At 41.5% G+C, this 17,249-nt stretch overlaps 1 long non-coding RNA gene across 3 annotated transcripts in view; it reads left to right on the forward strand.

Annotated features, from left to right (window-relative positions):
- LOC309370011 overlaps window positions 1–16,368 on the forward strand; it is a 41,728-nt gene extending 25,360 nt beyond the window's left edge. For all 3 annotated transcript variants that reach the window (XR_014168348.1, XR_014168349.1, XR_014168350.1), the window contains 2 exons: window positions 7,573–7,704; window positions 16,248–16,368. This is a non-coding gene — a long non-coding RNA (uncharacterized lncRNA). The remainder of the gene's footprint in view (window positions 1–7,572; window positions 7,705–16,247) is intronic.
- The last annotated feature ends 881 nt before the right edge of the window (window positions 16,369–17,249 follow it).

The following is a 17,249-nucleotide window of genomic DNA, read 5'->3' on the forward strand; positions in this document are numbered from 1 at the left end:
CACATTAAAATAAATAAATAAATGGAATGCTGGTTTAGCTTTTGGCAATGGATCTGTAGATCAGATTTTCCTTCAGGCAATACATGAATTCAAAATGTATGTCATGTGATTTGCACAATTACTGAATGGGAGGTAAAGAGCCAATATTGTATGGAAACCCTCTTATGTGGAAGTTCTTCCCCTGCCTATGGAAGTGCAGAGAATAACTGGTATTTTTTTAGTGGGCAGACAATGGCAGCCCACACACTCTTCTCACTAAATGTTGTAGAAGCCCAGTGATAAGAAACAGTGCAGCTCCACCAATTCAAACAGTCACCCTGTACCACTTCTTATGGTAAAGCTTGCATACGGACTCTGACGAAATCCTGGATCCTGAACCGAATCGGGAAAGTATGGGTTGATGCAGGATTCAGCTGAAGAAGGCTGAGGCTGTGTCAGATTGCCTCAGGTTGGATCAGCTCCATACAGAGTGATTCTGGGCTTTCAAAACAGGGGTAGCCTGGCAGAAAGAAGAATGGGGAGGAGACACACACAGGCAGTCTGCATACATCTTCTACTACCTGCCACCTGATTACATATTTAATTGGGGATGAAAATCATCATTAGACACTGTGCAAGGCCACTGAATTAGTTGGAGCCTCGCCCCCAGATCTGTGTCAGATTGGCCCCAAATCACCTCAGCTCAGGGCTGTGCAAAGAGCAGAATCTGCCCCCCAAATCGGAGACGGGATGTTCACAGCCATACTGGAGAGGGCATTGGAAAGGTGAGGGGCCATCACAGAAAAGACTCTCTTCAGTTTCCATCTCAGAAGGCAGAGATACCTGGAGGAGAGCCTCAAATGATTATCTCAGTTAATGAACAGACCGGAATGAGAGAAGACCGTCCATGTAGAGCTTTAAAGGTTAGAACCACAGAAATGAAATGGGAGCCACAGTATTGTGGACTAGCGACAGCTTTTGAACTTTCTCCCATGGCAGAACCACGTAAAGTGCTCTGCTGTAACTCTCAACTTGAAATTTCTAAATCATGGGAAGCCATGAGTCCGCTGCCTGTATCCAGGAGGGCACCATAGCTGGAACATCGGCTGATAGAAGTCACTCCATGCCACTAAGTCTACTTTGGCTTCATGTGACAGTGAATCTAAAAGAAGCAGACTACAGTCCTCTGCTTAACTGTTTGAGCAATGTGTGCACAGCTGAACCATCCATCACCAGCGATCTTCTCAGGATTACATTTATTGGTCCTCATCATGTCCATTACTGCTCCCAAAGAGCGGTTCAGCACTTTTTCCGCCTCACCTGATTCAGATTGTAAAAGATAATCTGTATGTCTAAAAGACGTTTTTTGCCCATGTTATTTGTCTACATAACATTTGGCATGCAATTTGTATCCCCAAGAACTGGTTTATACATTTATTTGGAGTGGTGGGAGGCAAAAACACATTATACAGTTTACAACAGCTGATACGCTTTAATTGGGATACCTTTTCTTCCAGGAAAAGATTATGTGATGTTTGTGAATGACTATTACGTTGAGGTCTTCTTTACTAAATTTCTATTCTGCCCTTCCACCCAAAGGAGCCTAGGATGGCAAACAACAAGGGATGAAACATTAAAAACAGATTAAGAATGATTCTAATACAGATGCAGTCTGGGAAAGATCCGGGCAGCAGCTCTCTGAGGTTTCAGATACTGTAATTTCTGCCCCAACCACTGCACCCTCCCTGGGAACTTCAGAATGCAAAGTTTGTGCTCTGCTGCTGAGCTACAGCCCTTCCCTTCAAATCTGTCACAAAAATCGGAAAAAAAAACTAAAGAAAAATCTATGTTTTGGGGTGCACATGTGAAATTTTTGAAATTTAATAAAACTATAAATTTTAAAAAATCTAAACCTGGCCAGAAAAGCTGCTCAAAAGACCCAATAAAAGCCATCTAATTAATGTCCATATTTTACAGGTGAGGAACAAGGAGGTTAAGAGATAAGTGAATAGCACAAGACCAGTCATGCCATATATATATATATATTTTTCCTTTGCAATTTCGCTTGCTGTTAAACTTTTGGGAGTTATACCATCCAGAGATGTCCCAAAAGGTCCCAATTTACCTTCTGTCTCCCCCTGGTTTACTTTATATGTATGCTTTAACTTCTATATGCCTGACTTTTCGGAACGGAGGCAGGCCACAAACAATTCAGATGAAATGAAAGATGACGCTCAGTTGATGCCTTACTCGGTGGGGGCAGTTTTGCGGGAGGAAACTAAACAGGGGCCTATTCTCCAATTCCCAGTTACAGCTGCGTGGGAAATGCATGCAGCCTAATGACTTTATGGGGATTACAAAAGCATAAGTGAAGGTGAAAGGAAGCTTAATTTCTGAAGTCTACAGCTACCTCAGGGTAATGAGTATGTAAACAGCTGCGAAACTGCTGCAAGCTGTTCCTCCCGAACAGAGCTTCATTAAAATTGCAAAAGGGAGTTACAATTTTTACAACATTAATCATATAAAAACATTGAATATATAACAGCTGGGTGCTTATTGTCCCCCCTTTTTTTCCTTTCCCTTTCCGAAGTGTACCCTCTTGAGGGTAACACTAGTAAACTGTTCCTGACACTTTGGCATCACTGAGCTTCTTGGGTAGCAGGAGAAGGAAGTAGCTAATAGCTTAATTCCTAGATGTCAGCCCTTCCAGACACAACAAGTCTTTAATGTACTTCTTCAAACACATGTCCTAGTCAATTACTTCAGAAAATGTGAGAGCAGATTCCGTCTCTGTGGAAACACTTCTCTGTTTAAATTGGTAGTTTAGCAATGTGACACTGCAGACAAATAAAGATGAGTGCCACCCACCCCTTTGAACTTCCGCTGGCAATATCCTTCAATTTTGACAATCGCCTGCCTTCTCAAATATTTGTTGGGGATTTTTCTTCTTCTTCTCAAGAATAGAGATGTGCCTTGTATTCTACAGTGCATCCAAGCGCAGCAACTCCAGCTTTGTCCATTCCGCAACTTACATTTTTATTGCAATAAGTAGAGTTGTGCACAGTGCTTTGGGGCAACTTGCAACTGAAGGCCTGTTTGATCATCACACTTTAACCTGCTTCTCCCAAAACATGCCCCCCTGTCTCTCCTCATGCATGGCCACTGGTTCCCTTTGCAGTTTAGATCTGCAGTTTGACTTACAGTACTATTTCTTACATTCATATTTGGGATGATCCTACAATGAACGTAATTATGAGTTGTCATGCACAGCTGCCTGTCTTCCTTTTAGTCTAACATTCCAGTCATAGGAATAGATTAGAATGCTATGCCAGTCACTGGTTGCTGTTTGGGTGCTGTTTCAGGGGTTCCCCAGTAGTTTCAGAAAGAAGGGTCTTACAATGGCAGAAGAGTTTATCCCTTTCTCCCTCCCCCTTTTTAATTTTCTGGAGGCGGGCAAATGTTATTCCCATCTTCAAAAGGGGGAAAAAGGAAGACCCAGGTAACTACCAACCGGGGAGTGTGACATCAATACCAGGAAAGGTCCTAGAACAGATAATTCAACAGTCAGTCTGTGAGCATTTAGAAAAGGATGCTGTGATACTAAGATCCAGCATGGGTTTCTCAAAAATAAGTCATGCCAGACCAATCTGATTTCTTTTCTAATTTTTGTGGATGGAATTACAAACTTAGTGGATCAGGGAAACGCTATGGACATAGCGTATCTTGATTTTAGTAAGGCTTTTGACAAAGTCCCCCATGATATTCTTGTGAGGAAGCTGGTAAAATGTGGGTTGAATAATGTAACTGTTAGGTGGATTTGTAGCTGGTTGACTGACCGAACCCTGATGGCTTGGACAGCTCAATAGCAGCATGAATTACACTCACTCTCACCTTGTTCTTGAATCAATCCCCGTTCCTACATGTGCCTATGCACTGTGTAGACAGAGAGCTTCCCAGTACCAGCCTCTCTCAAATCAAAGGGCTAGTGCACAACCAAGAGGCAGGCTGAGATGCTGAGGCCTACCTGGAAGTGGACTCAAATTCATTGTTGGTCCCTGACCCAGAGCTTGCAAAACACTCATCATGGTTTGGATGCTGGAGCAGGATTTGGGGAGATCATTGTTCAAATCCCCACTTGGCCATAAAGTTCACTGGGTGCCCCAAGGCCAGTCGCAGCCTCTCAGTCTAATCTACCTCACAGGGTTGTTGTGAGACTAAAAATAGTGGGTGCAGGGAGGAGTACCATACATGCCACCTTGACCTCCTTGGCAGAAAGGTGGGATAAGTATATAATGATGCATAAATAATAATTTCCTACCTTCTCAACTTTCTGTTTCCCCTTTCTTCAACTGGGAAACCCAGCCAGATGGGCGGGGTATAAATAATCAATTATTATAAATTAGTATTAGACCTTAATGGGTTGCTTCTGGCACCAGCAATCCATATGATTGTCCCTTTGCCTGAAGACAGGTGATATCGCACCTTAAATGAAGAGTGAATGGGGACATACACAGCAAGTAACTATACTGCCTTCTGCTGATTTTCTTTAAAAGCAGGGAGAATATAAAACCTCCTCGTCACAGGGATGCTAACAGCCCAAAGCAAGCTAAATTTTATTTCTCAGGGAGAGAGCTTCTGCTGAAAACTTTAAATTGGAAGGTACAAAACTACAAAACTGCCCAACTGCATTTAATGATACAAAAGTAAATGGAAATAAACCAAGGTTAATGCGTCACCTATAATTACATTTCCCACAGCGAACAGGAAATATGTTCCTACTGCTGGATGCTATTTTTATTTACTAAAAAAAAAGTCCATTTTGTTTCTCCATCATTAACAGAGCCTCTAGACTACAGACAGCTGATGGACAACTTCCTTCTTCATCTCCCATAAGCATTAGAGGTCAGTGGTATGGTTTAGATTGACGAATATAGAGGTCTCAGTTCATGGGGCCAGTGCTAGTAAAATGCATAATGTAAGCAAGTATGCCAGACTGTTTTTGCAAAGAGGGTACAAACAAACTCAAGGGAGAATATATAGCACAGAGAACATTGAAAATGCACAGAACTGGCATCAAATAGACCAATATATTCTCTAAGGCCACCAGATTAAAATTTAGAACTAAAGGACAGTGTGGGTCTGTGATGGTGGCTCTTTGAAGCGTTAGTGTTCAGCATCAAAAGGTGTCTGTATGCCTATAGCACTGTAGCCATCCGCAGCACATCTTTCACATGAGGAATGGCATTTAAGATGAGGAAAATCTAAAAAAAACAAGAACAAAACACCACACAATATTGTTACATGCTCTCTGCAGCCCCCAGGCGGTGAGAAGCTCCGGGGTTTGGCTTTCTTTTTGCAGGAGAGATCACTGGAGACTTGTTTTTGAAATATGTGGTTTATTTCCAAGTACACCAGCAGAGCATTGGGGAAAGCAAACAGCACAGCCCTCCTAGCAGGCAGTAGAGCTGCCAGCCCTCATCAGCGAGACAGAGACATATGAATCCCCACAATGTCTCTAGCTAGCCCCCCACTAGGGATAGTGAATTTGTCAGTTTGGGTTTCCCATTTTTCCAATCTCGGCTTCACCTGTCCATATTTCAACCTCAGTTTGCATTTTTGGGAAAAGTCCCCATGAAAACTCATCAGTATTTTAGCGAATTCCTCCAAATGCATACATTTTCCCATGCAATTTTTGCCGGATATACACTTATTTGCAAATGCATTTTGCTCTGATATAATGCATTTGTGTGTGTGTGTGTTATTTTCACTAATAAATGCACTTCTATGCACACTTTGTCTTAGTTTGTGCATTTTTCTAGATGTAGCCTGGCCTGAGAACTGCACTGCAAAATCCAGGCAAAGTTTTGAAGGATGGCTGTGTTGTTTCAAAAAGTGTGAATTGGGTAGGTTTGCCTTTAAATGTGAACTGAATTGATTTCCCCAACTCTGTCCTTAGCCCTCTCTTGTTGCTTCTATCTCATCTTTACTCTGTTTCTTGCTGTTGATTAGCCTGTTACAATTATTAGTTATTAATTTATATGCCACTTAATCCCAACCCAGGCTTCTTAGTGGCTTATAAGGATGAAAAACAAACATGCAAACATTATAATGTAAACATCCATATGTGAAATATGCAATAAAACAATCCCATTGAAGCAACCCCGTAATTAAAAACAGTAATTAAATGCAGAAAAACTGTCTAACTCAAAAAAACTCCCTATTCCTGCCTTTCTCCTCCCCATCCATTCCCTGTGTGTGTGTGTGTGTGTGTGTGTGTGTATCATTCACATAGAGGTTAAGCTATTTAACAAATCATGTGTCAATATTGAGATCAGATGTAGGCATTAAGTAATAGCATGTTCATTGTCTCAGCAGATACTCCAGAGATTGCCAACAGTTGATGGCAGAGTCCTTGTCTTGCTCTTGTTTCTGATGTGATGAATAAAAATGTTCCTCAAAATTGTCTTTGTTTGGGGCATTTATTTATTTATTAGTGTTTTTTCCATGAACTCAATGTTCCAGATTTTCTTGTACCATGCCTTCAGTGTCAAATTAGCAAATTTTGAGCTAAATCTTGTCTGGTGACCACCATAAAAAGGACGGATAATTCTTTAAACAATAAATCCTGCAGTTTTTTTTTTAAAGAATCTATCAACATCCCTGCTCTGCACATTTTGATTCAATTTCCTTCCTATAGGTTTCACGCTTGACTAGGCAGGATGGAACTATTTTGATAATTAACCTCTTAAAGCTACAAATGCTACATTTATCAGAAGTTCCATCAAAAATTGCTAGCTGGTGTCAGACAAAACCTGAAGAAGAACCCAAATTGCACTTGCTGCAGATGCACCTGTTTGTTACTATTGGACATAAATCTATTATGTTTCCTGTTGGAATCAACCTTACAAAGTTACTTTCTACCAGAGGGACCGAACTTAGCTCTTTGATAGATGCTCAGCGGGCAGATAATTTGATGTCCATGTGGTGTGTCATTGGGAACAAATAAGTGGAAGTCAGAGGGAAACAACATCTAAGGGAAATTCTGATTGATCTAGTTAATATTCTGTTAAGATGGAAAATCTTTTACTTTTGTTTTTTAAAAAGTGCAACATTTAACATACGTCACTGTGCTAACTTTTAATCACTATACAGTGGTACCTCCAGTTGTGGATGGGATCTGTTCCAGAGCTCCGGTCGGATCCCAAGGTTTCCGTAACTGGAGGTGCCTGTTCTGTGCATGTGCGCTGCGCATAGAGTGCTTATGCGCATGCGTGAGTAGCAAAACCTGGAAAAATACTTCTGGGTTTGCCACTTTCGTAACCCGAAGTTTACGTTGTCGGCATCCTCTGGGGGTCAGGATGCCAGCTGGCTAGCCCCCAGCTGGATCATGCCCTTCCAGCTGTGACGATCCCCCGATCTCTGGTGTGACATAAATCAGTGACCCAGGCTTCAAAGCCAGGGCACAATATATTAGCAGAGCATACTGCACAAACAGAACAGGCGTGAGGCTTGTGGAAACATACTAACAGCTAAAGAATTATTAAGCATAAATCAGGACAAATAAAACATGTTGTCTCCCTTTCTTCTCCTCAGAGAGACAGAGAAAAGCAAAAGCTATACACACAACGGATGTTGCCAGCAAGCTGTGCTGGTATGTAAACAGACATGGGACATGCAACAGTTCCATGTCTGCAACTAAAGGTGGAATGGAATTTTCCAACAAACGTAAGTCGACGTTCTACTATAGCGGGGTCTTGGGGAGAGCTTTACATGGGAATTCACAAGACCTGACAACTAGCTGTGCAGATACCTGCAAACACCACATTGGCTGAGTCAGGTCTTTCCCTGCACCACACCTGACACCAGAGATGACAACATGTAGGGCAGATGGGTATAGCTTGGCCAAAATAACCAGACAAGCAAAATGGGTGAGCCCTGGCACATGTCAGGGGCTGGACTGAGGAGGAATGGTGGGGGCTGCCGCCCACTGGTGGAGGAAGGGGTGTGTGGTAGGTGCAGCCTGCCCTGGATGTCATCCCTGAGGGGGATGACATTGTCACGCTGCCCCCTGGGATGCTCGCCGCTCACCTCCAGTGCCAGAGCAGCTAGCTCCACCTCTGCTGCCATCCCTTCTCCTGAACCTTCCCGAGATCAGGAGGACAGTATAGATTTAGAACAGTGGTTTGCAGAAGGACATAGTTCAGAGGCTGCAGACGGTAAATATTGGGAGAGGAACAGCAGGAAGAAGAAACACCAGCTGACAGACTCAGTGTCTTTGGAGAGCATTTCTGAGCCCCCCTCTCCCAGGACCAGGCGTGCAGTGAGAGTAGTAGAACAGAAAGCTCAGAGGCAGAAAGCCAGCACAGGGGTGACATAGGATAAGAGAGACAGAGGGGGTTTGGGCTTTACTCATTGGGCTTTACCATCATTGAAATAAGAACTACATTCCTTTGTCTCTCTGGGGGAAGGATAGGATTCCTTGAACCTTGACAGCACACCTAATTAGCAGAGCTTGGCTCAGGCTTCTTAATCTGATTTGGGACCCCAAAGTTATTTCACATGGCTAGAGGTGGAATGGGTTCAAAATATAAGATTTATAGCCATCAATGTTTGGATGTCCATGCTTGGGAAAATTCAGTATTAAACTGTGTAAAAAGCAAGTGATTTAAAAGCAAGAACATTTGTTGTGATTATCATTATAATTACAGCTGCAAAGGAAAGAAGTTCAAAATCAATATGGGAAGCTATACATCTATGTGGTAGTAGGCTTGTGACTATAATATAATATAATATAATATAATATAATATAATATAATATGATATAATAATATAATAATATACAAACAGTAAATCCAAAACAAACAGATTAAGAAGACACTGGTATTAACTGTCAGCAAAGACATGGGAGTGTAAAGGAGTTTTCAGCAGGTGTTAAAGATGGCTCCATAGAGAGGGCACCATAGTGGAAGAAGAAGTTCAGAAGAAGAAAGCATCTCAACCTCAAAAAATACTTGATTTTTTTAAAAAATAAATAAATCTGATCATACACTTAAGATATACATTGGTACCTCAGGTTAAGTACTTAATTCGTTCTGGAGGTCTGTTCTTAACCTGAAACTGTTTTTAACCCGAAGCACCACTTTAGTTAATGGGGTCTCCTGCTGCTGCCGCTGCACCGCCAGAACATGATTTCTGTTCTCATCCTGAAGCAAAGTTCTTAACCTGAAGCACTATTTCTGGGTTAGCGGAGTCTGTAACCTGAAGCTTATGTAACCTGAAGCGTATGTAACCCAAGGTACCACTGTACTCTTGTTTGGCCCTAAGGTCATTCACTTGAATTGTTGTTGTTGTTTAGTCGTTTAGTCGTGTCCGACTCTTCGTGACCCCATGGACCAGAGCACGCCAGGCTTTGTCTTCCACTGCCTCCCGCTGCCTCCCGGAGTTTGGTCAAGCTTCCACTGTCTTCCACTGCCTCCCGCAGTTTGGTCAAACTCATGCTGGTAGCTTCGAGAACACTGTCCAACCACCTCATCTTCTGTCATCCCCTTCTCCTTGTGCCCTCAGTCTTTCCTTGAATTAGGGTTGCCATATTCCCAAAAGTGAAAATCTGGACACAGTTGTTGAGCTTTTTTTTCATGGAGTGGGGGGTGGAATATGGCAGTGGCATTCATTTATGGCAGTGGCAGCCCATTCACTTAAATGGGCAGCTATATAGATGGCCTCCCTGTTTATTCATTTGCTTACTGTCAAAGTATTCCAAAGAAAACACAAATGAGAGCAGAAATTGCAATAGTTTGCATATTCATCCTGTGTCCAGAATGGAAATCAATCCTATGAATAGAATAGGCATTCGCTCTTATTTCATCTGTAAACGATATATAAAAAGGTAAAGGTAAAGGTACCCCTGCCCATACGGGCCAGTCGTGTCCGACTCTAGGGTTGTGCGCCCATCTCACTTAAGAGGCCGGGAGCCAGCGCTGTCTGCAGACACTTCCGGGTCACGTGGCCAGCGTGATGAAGCTGCTCTGGCGAGCCGGCACCAGCGCAGCACACGGAAATGCCGTTTCCCTTCCCGCTAATAATACAATATATAATAATACATAATTAAGGTCTCCTCCTCCAATTTGCATTGTGTTTCCTTTACATTAAAATGAATAGTGTGGAGTAGTGTCATGGCGGCTTAATTACATAATTATTTGCATAAAGGCTTGTGGACAGTGAGGTGAACAATGTTGTTTTTGCTAGAAGCGAAACTCCAGCAGTAAGGGAGCATTGCTGCATGCAATGAATATGAATAGAAGTTGGTCCCTTTTTTGCATCCCTAGCTGTAACCCAGGCTGCAAACACTGTCCTATGACGTGGTAGTGGTGAACAACAATTTCTACAACCCTTAAAATCAGCACTTTAGCGTCCTGCCTGATTGCCCCAACACTTGCTGGTTGGTTTCATCCAAGTCCATTTCTGTTGCTACCTGTTGCCCTCACCACAAGGCTGGGGAACAGTTTGGCCTGTGAGGTATCCATGGAGAATTGTCAAATGCATCTTGCCATCTGTCAAGGCAAATGATTTAATTACTCAATATAGGAACACAATGCAACATAAATATTTAACTTAAATAGAGAAGGAAGGAGTTTATCATAGTGTTGCTGTCTAAGGCTAAGTGCTGATCAGTGACTACAGTATCATATGAGCACTGATCCAGAGTATATTTTCTACAGCGTTTATAATTGCTTACATGTAAGACTGGCTTGTTAAGAAATTGAACTGCATCATATCAATTCTTACAAGTCTGGCTGATGAAGAATTGATCATGATTGGCTGATGAAGCATTGAATGAAACAGATTGGTTATCCGGAAACTCTGTTGCAGAGATAATTGTGACAGATTATGTATATATCAAACTTTTGAATTATTCTACCTTGCCTGGTGAAGAAGATTCAGAGACTTTGGTTGCAATTTCTGATCATTTGTATTAGTCTATAAATAGTGTTTAGTGCCATTGTTATTGGCCATCGTGTTGTGTTATATTGTTCAGCTTGTCTATATTGCAACACAGGGGTCTGTTTACGGATAAGTGCTGAGAATGACAGGCACCATAGGAGTCAACTCCTAGGGGCTGTGAGGGCTTTGGCCCCCACAGTATTTGAGGGGGCCAGGACCCCACAAAGTTGATGGGCATTCCCATTCAAATGGGGTGTGTGCACTAGGTCATGTGATCGATTATCTGGGGCAGGGCTTATTTGGGCCCCCACAATATTTTATTCAAGTTGTCACCCCTGACAGGCACTACTGAGTGCAAGCAAAGTTGGCGTATATGGCACTAGAAACAAGTAGTGATCGTGCCTGTTGTTAGTCATGACAAAGTCTTATTCCATTGCTTTCGGTGTGATTTAGTTGTGATTAACTTTGCTGAATTGCAGCCTTAAAACTTGTAAAACTTCTCTTCCCTTCTGTTGTCTGAGCAGGCACAGAATATCCAGTTCCACTCTCTCTCTGTGTGTGTCTCCTCCCTGCACCCCCCTCTCTCTGTGTGTAAAATGCTCTTCCGCTCTTTAGTGAGGCCTTTGCCACATATCCCCAAGTCATATGAAGAATGAAGATATCTATCATATTTCATATTGTTAGGATTATTATAGCAGTGGCTGTGCCCTCATATGGATACTGGTCTGACCACGTTTAATATCATCTATTGCATGGTCAGGAAGCATAATTTCAATTTCTATTGCATTTCATGAGGTGCTGTCAAGGGTGGTTGAACTCTAGCTGTCTTGCAGGTCAAAGTAAATAATTTTTTGACTGTGGAAGCTCTTTCACAGTGGTTTGATTTGTTCTATCCCTCTGGGTTGTGATACTTCTTCTTTTGCTTATTTTCATGGCAGAGGTTTACTGTAGTAGTAGTAATAATAAACATGAATAAGTAGTATTGAATCAATCTCTTTTACATGAGTGAAAACAGTATTAGCTGACTTTCTATCCACAGAATACAGAATCATGAAAATGTAAATGAAAATATAAACAAGATTTAGACAGCATCTGCTTCACAGATTAGAACTCAGCATTCTCAACACCCTCATTCTTTGCTAGGCCATTTTGACAAACGTGACTCACTGAATGCTGGTTCACATTATCTAAAGCCGAGAAATTCCATAATTTCCAATGACACTTCATTTTGTAAATTCCACAATATTTTATAAAATCCAGATAGGACATTTACACTGGGCTATTCCACCACCCCTCACATTGATTACTGTTGGCTACTCTTCTACATGTGTTCTAGATTGACAGAAATTCCTGTTAGAGTGTAATTGTGATGAAGAGATTTCTTAATTCTTAACTGCCAACCACTGCTACATCTTCCCTCGCCATGCAAGTAAGGAGCTGTCAGTTAAATTAGGCCTCATGGAAATTGTCAGGTTAAATAATTTCAGTTTACACTTCAAAGACCCTCGGGATTGGGGATTAGTCAACACTGAACTCAGATTCTGTCCCCTTTGTTCTCCAGAGATTTGCATGAAACACAGATCTATGGTCCAATACAGTCAACCAACCATCTATGACCCCAACCTCATTTTATGTCTCCTGAAGCTCCCCCATTCTTCTACCTCATCTGAGAGTTTCCTCCTTATTTGTTTCCTGCCTTTTAAAAGTGCCCATCCTCTTTCTGCACAGTTCCAAAAATGGAGCAGTATTTGATTTGATAAAAATAAGTTAATTTCCCCCTGATTCTGTGTCATAGGAAAAATAAACACCTGGCCAAGCTGTGCAAGAACAAATTGTCAGACTTCCGATGTGTGTGTGTGTGTATTGGTTTATTCCAGGTCTGTCCCTGAAACAGGATAATTTATCCACATCTGAGGAAAATCATTTCTTTGTGGTTGATGATGCAATGATTTTCCTTACTATGAGCTAAGCTTAGCTCTGCCATGGGAACACTCACACACAGTGGCGTAGCGTGGGTTGTCAGCACCCGGGGCCGGCCCTCCCCTGCACTCCCCACGCTACCCCACTGCTCACACAGGTTCCTCTGAATAAGTGAAATGCTAACAATTTCAAAGGAAGCATGTCAAGAGCAATAGACTGTCTAGAGATTTACAGTTAACCATAATAGATTTATTATGAGGAGTGTGTATGTATTAGAGGGAATTGCTTTCAAGTGTTTAAAAATACAAGATATTTTGTGGAAACAAATGTATGAAGTGCTAAGTACAGCGCAGACCAGACCATTTATTAATCCTTATATTATATACAAAGCAGAAATTGCATGTAGATCCAAACTCATGCCTGATTAAGTTGGTGGTATTAAATACTTCCATGCAGAGCTGGCTAAATGTGAAGACAGGCAGACATTCTGTTTGGGATGGAAATGGCTTGAATACACATTCACTGGAAACAAAAGCTTAGGAATGCAACGAATGTGCCTTCAAACTTGAAAACATACTTTAGCTTTCTGTTTACATTAACAGAATGATGGAGTTTTTTTATTAGGATACTGCTTGTATCAAGTAGCATATGTGCTGCCAGTGTTTGGTTAGTTATGACCCCTTTCTTTAATCCTTCACAAGAGCAATATGGAAGGTAAACCAGGGCAAACTCTCTGATTTCAGGTAATGTAACAGACTGCAAGATAGGGATGCATAGCTTTTGGACTACAACTCCCATCATCCTTCCCTCCAGCAGCAAGTTAGCATTTTCATTGCCCTGTCATTTTTCCTCCTAAAGATTTATTGCATTTCTTTCCAACTGTGTGATTTCCCCAGGTCTGCTGATACTTCCGACTTTTGTGTGGCTGGTACTGTTTTGACACTGGGATAATGAAGTTTGTTAAAGATAAAAATGTGGTAAAGCAAATCTCTCTCTGTGTGTGCATTTGTTGTTGTTAGATCGCCCTGTTTCTTAATATTTCTTTGAATAGCTTAATTAAAACCATCTGTCCCAGCATTATGTGACTGAAACTGGAGACAAGGAACTGAGATTTAACTTATAAAAATTCCTCAGCGATGTCTCAAGAGTCAAAAGGCTGTTCTATAGAATTAGAAGCACATTCCATGCAATGTATAGCAGAATGGAATTCAGGCCATAAGCTGGTTTTTCCTAGAAAAACTCCAGAACTTGTATCCCAAGTACCTGAGGTGATGTAAAGGTGCTGACTAGGACCTGGGAGACCAGGGTTCAAATCCCCACTTGGTCATAAAGTCCGCTGGGTGAGCTTGGGCCAGTTACTGCCTCTCAGCCTAATTTATCTCACAGAATTGTTATGAGGGGAAAAATTGAGAGAAGGAGAACCATATACAGTGGTACCTCAGGTTACATACGCTTCAGGTTACATACACTTCAGGTTACAGACTCTGCTAACCCAGAAATAGTGCTTCAGGTTAAGAACTTTGCTTCAGGATGAGAACAGAAATCGTGCTCCGGCGTGGCGGCAGCAGCAGGAGGTCCCATTAGCTAAAGTGGTGCTTCAGGTTAAGAACAGTTTCAGGTTAAGTACGGACCTCCAGAACAAATTAAGTACTTAACCTGAGGTACCACAGTATGCCACTTTGAGCTCCTTGCAGGAAATCAGTCAATCAACAATGTCAGCCAAGGAGTTTAAATAGGACAGCCACCATGTGGAAGATCTTGAGAAGTACTTATTCATATAAGCCATGGGTGGGATACATCTCTGGACGTTGCTGGACCACAGCTCTCATTACTCCTGACCATTGGTCATAGTGACTGGAGCTGAAGGACTCTGGTGTCCTACAACATCTGGAGGGCCACAGCACAAGCTACCCACCTCTGCTATAAGCAATGCCTATCGTTGACACTTAACTGGGGAGGGACAACTCTGTTTTCCTCAGTTCCTCATTTATCTAATCTTAAATTCAGTTCTCCACATTTCAACACCAGCTTTCTGATTATTATTATTTTTAAAGTTCTCATGAAAATTCATTGGTGTGACTTTTTCCTAATATACACATTCTGAAGGCAATATCAATATATTCCCAAGCATTTTTCTTATTTTTACTATTTGAATGAAATGTTAGCGCATCCTTTCCCCTGTTATATTGCATTACTTGACTTGCTTGGCCAGAGAACTGTGCTACAAAACTTGGAGAAATGTGAATTTCGAAAGATGGCTGTGTTTTGATTTGTGCATTATTTTGGAAATTCTGAATTAGGTAGGTTTAACCAGGAACTGAATTTAATTGCTCCCCTATCCTTACTCTTCACCAAGACATGGATCCATAGTGTCATGGGAAAATTAACTGCCTGTGGCTCTTTCCCAGGTTAAAGCAAAAGTCCCTTAACTGAGATCTTTTATTGACAACTAGTAGTACCAGTCTTAGAGGAAAAGAAAGGTAGCTCCATGTGAAAGGCACACACTTTTTAATACTTTTTACAGACAGGGAGCCACCCCTGCCTCTTAATGCATGTAAACATCTTGAAACAATTACCGAATTTTTCCGTGTATACGACGCCCCATGTATAAGACGACCCCTATTTTTTAAATCCAAAATTAAGAAAATGCTGTGTATAAGACGATCCCTTATTTTAAACTTCAAAAATTTGGGGGGAAATATAGTCTTATATACAGAAAAATATGGTAATTGCCTCTTCTTAACACAGTTAAGAACGTTTCTGGGATTTATTAAAGAACGTATCTGATAATCCAGTCTAGAAAAGACAGTAATTGAAGACACTTGCATTTACAAAGGAATGTTTGAGAAGCATTTGAATTTCCCGGTATTTTTAAAGGGTGGGAAATTCAATGGTTGAGTGGCCTCCCTGGCTGTTTGATTCAATCCCCTGTCGGTTTAATAGAATCCTTCCCACCTTTATGGAATGTCGGTGTTCTGTATGATGTCAACATAAGCTATTTTGCTATTCTATACAGTGGTACCTCGGGTTAAGTACTTAATTCGTTCCGGTAGTCTGTACTTAACCTGAAACTGTTCTTAACCTGAAGCACCACTTTAGCTAATGGGGCCTCCTGCTGCTGTCGTGCTGCCGGAGCACAATTTCTGTTCTCATCCTGAAGCAAAGTTCTTAACCTGAAACACTATTTCTGGGTTAGAGGAGGCTGTAACCTGAAGCGTATGTAACCCGAGGTACCACTGTATTTACAAAAGGAATCGAAATACGCTTGAGTTTCCCGACAGCCTAAAGGTGAGGAACATCTGGATGGACTTGGGCAGTTCTGGATGATTCAACCTCCTGTATAATCTTTTCTTGCCATCATGAAATGTTAGCATTCTATTATGATTCCATCTCTGCTGTTTTCCTAGGAGAAATTGAAGCTCCCTGACAGATCTTCCAGACAGCTTCTGAAGTAGCATTCCCCCTATAGCAATTGTTTCTATTTAACTATGTAACCTGTTGCTTTTGTTTCAATAAAGTAAAGACCCCATGTAGCAATTCTTTTTGTCTGCAGTTAATCTGTCTGCCTGGGATTCATTGGAATGTGTGAGGAAAATGGGTTTTGGATGAGGAAAGGTGAGGAAGCCTTTTTATTAAACACAGACATGCCCTTTAGAAAAGCCGGGAGGTATGTAAATGTTGGGAAATGTCCTAATACGGTGATATGTGCTTCTAAGTTTCGGGTCCAAGGTGTCAAGATTAATCTCCTGAATTTTAACTCCTAGGCAGAGTTTCATATTTTCACATCAATAGGAATTCTAGAACAACTTCTGCCTGCCTGGTCCATAGCACTCTGGCTTCAAGCCCTGCATTCCTATCAGTTGGCACATAAGGGAAAGCCTTTTAAATGTTATGCTTGCCATATGATGTACTTACCCTGATAGTGCTTCTTGTACTAGCTTCCACATTTAATTTGGCCCTAAGATATTAACTAATGCCTCTTGTTAATGTCTCGTTTTTTTCTAACACTACCAAACCAGACACTGCTTTTTACTCAGTCTCCAAGAAGGCATTTTACAGTACAGTTATTATGGTCAACAACAGTAGATTTAACATATTAAGGGATGTGGGTCTTCCGGTAAATAGGGCACTTTGAAATGCCCTCAATACTACAAGATCTTTTAATGTGTTTGACTTAGGCCCCATCTGCAATATACTTTTAAAGCAGTAGCATAGCACTGTAAACAGGCATAACTTGCTACAAAACATCCTATAATACACCCTTGGGAATTAAGGGTACTGAGAGTTTTCAGGACACTCTTATTCCCCTCACAGAGCTACAATTCCCAGAGTTCTCTGGGAAGTGGGACTGACTATTAAACTAGGGTTGCCATATTTCAAAAAGTGGAAATCCAGACACAAAAGTTGTT

Source organism: Podarcis melisellensis (assembly GCF_964234715.1).
Source record: "Podarcis melisellensis genome assembly, chromosome: 5".
Lineage (NCBI taxonomy): Eukaryota > Metazoa > Chordata > Lepidosauria > Squamata > Lacertidae > Podarcis > Podarcis melisellensis.